Genomic DNA, 2,872 nt, shown 5'->3' on the forward strand with positions numbered 1-2,872 from the left:
CTGAAAAGTAACAATAACGCAGTGAAACAGTTCAAATTCAACATAAACGATACAAAATTCAGCGTCTCGAAAATCTAGAACCTGTTCCACCATACCTTGACAAGAGAGTGACCGAAGAACCTTTCAACGTGGTAAAGTATTCCTACGCCGAAACTCCTTTTCTTAACTTCTGACTGATTGGTTGTTAATAGGAAAATACCTCAATTGAGCGAATCACTGTCCAATCGTTACTTTTGTCTTAAAACGTATCGGAAAGAAAAACATATTGTCTTACGGGTAAAATACATATAGCAATTTCGATTTTTTTGGAAACGGTAATGACTTTTAACAATTATTTCAGAACTGTCAAAACAAATTTCGATACACGGTATTTTTTAAAGGACTATTTTTCTTACGCTATGAGTAGTATAGGTTAAAGTTCAAAACAACAAAGTACATGCCGCAATGTAGGTTACAAACAACCTAATTTATACTTGACTGTACTGTACATAAACCTTGATAGGTCCGTTCTCATTTATAAATGTTAAATGTTGAAATTTGTTTACATCCATAGTCAATTGAGCATTTCTAGGAAGAATCCCATTATCATTTTTTAATAAGAATATGATGTGGTTACTGTAACTTGTGATATTTGGCCAAAAAATACTAATATTAAGAAAATTATTATAATATTAAAAAAAATAAATATTTTGGCCAATTATCACAAGTTACAGTTACGGGCAGAGGCGTGGTGTGTCAAAACAACGCAACCTGCCCCTGTGTGTAACAATGCAAACAAATTCGTTCTTCACGTTGTGCATTGTAGTAAATGTCTGCCTAGTTTTACATTCTATTTATGATTAAAGCCTCTGAAGCGTGCCTGTGGTCGTCCCACTCTTAATTAAAGGGTATAGGTCGGTTGTTAACTATTTTCAGGAGTTAGCAGTGATTTAAAATATTTGTAAGTGTCACAGCATGAAGAGTTATGTATATCGTTGTGCCAATGTTTTGTCATGCAATCAGTTACCCGCTGATTAAAAGTATATACATGTATAAACATATGTATGTCCCCAACATTCTAAGCGACCCACATACCCAAAACCGTACTTAAAAAGCAGATCTTTAATTTACTGGGTACCTATGATGTAAGAAAATGCATCAATATTTGAAACATACCAGTATAGAATTGTATATAATGCAGAGCGGTAAACCGTCGGACCGCCGCTCCACAAACCAGGAGCCATACAAGTATTTAATTATGTGGAATTCTGTGAGTACCAAAAAAATATTGAAAATGTTAGTGCCTTCTGAGGAGGAAGAGAAATGCTTCAGATCATATAAACAATATATTGACTTTCGTAGGGCTTTCCATTAATATGGAATAGCCTTTTTAGGGATTATGTTGATGGTAACATATTGCGTTTTATATAACATCTCAATATATATGAAAAGGCTAAATAATGTGTTAAAGTTTAACTAAAAAATATAACATTCTACTCAAACTGTTTCCATTATATAATTGTAAGCAGAGGATCATGATACTCTTATTTTGGCTGACAAGTCTGATGATCTTCTACATTCAAACGAGTGTACGTAGTCAACTGACCATATGCCTTCCGACACTGGTGACTATGACTGAGGTTCACGTTTGGACCACTGTTGTTTGTCAACTGACCATACACCTTCATTCTAGTGACTATGACTGAGGTTCACGTTCTGGACCACTGTTGTTATTCAACTAACCATACACCTTCATTCTGGTGACTATGACTGATGTTAACATTATGGACCACTGTTGTTAGCCAACTGACCATACACCTTCATTCTGGTGACTATGACTGAGGTTAACATTATGGACCACTGTAGTTAATCAACATATTGTTCTTTTGTACTTTTGACTCTGACTGTTGGGCACTTGGCATTTTCGCCTTGTAACCGTATGTTATATAGATAACATCGGTGACACCCCTTGTTCGCTAAATTGCAACCTTATTTCTAATGAGGCCTGCTGGGAGACATGTCATTAGTTCTATATCATTATGATTTCTTTACTATGTATTCCAAGGAATATAATGTAGAACTACATGTTATAGGTACGTTGAATGTTTTTATTTACTTCTTGCAAAAATATAAATGTTAATAAAACTGAAAGTTAAAACATTCGATTTTGATAATAACGCATTGGTTTGGATGCGGAATTCCTTTCTGTCTCGAACATTCTTTATAAACAATAATACATGCATCTTCACCAGTGGATGAACATAAATTGTCCTGGTTTTGACTCTTAGAATTTTATAACCACCTCTAAATAACCAAATAAGGCATTACCTCGATCATTTTTTTTAAAGTTTCGTTTTTTTTCTAGAATGGAATTAGAACTTATACCAATACAGTAGATCTTGAATCTAGAAAAAATGGCCCATATCTCTTTTAAATCGCCTTTTGACGCTTTAGAATAAGGTGCATTGACACATGGATTTTTGAACGTTCTAAAGCCTTCGATCCCGGTACTTGTGCTGTATGTGATGGGTTGGTAGTGTGATTTTACGATCCCAACGCTAGCAGGGTATTTAGAAAATACAACAATATCTTAATATTAGTTATAAATACAGAACTTGAACTATTCAAAATATTCCGAGTTGAGTGCATCATTATACAGCGTATTGGCTCAGCCTCCACGCTTTGGCTCCAGCTCCCTGGCTTTGGCTCCAGCTCAACCCAGAAAAAGAGTAACATGCTTATTTCGGTAAACAGGCGGTCATTATTATTACCGACAAAATAAAAGCACTCGACAATACTTGTTTTATCTCATATGTAAGCTTCTTGAGTGAAATTCAGCTGAAAATGTTTCTACTTTCGTTTGTAAACATACATGTGTTTGATGGGAGAATCG

Source organism: Mya arenaria, chromosome 9 (assembly GCF_026914265.1).
Source record: "Mya arenaria isolate MELC-2E11 chromosome 9, ASM2691426v1".
NCBI lineage: Eukaryota > Metazoa > Mollusca > Bivalvia > Myida > Myidae > Mya > Mya arenaria.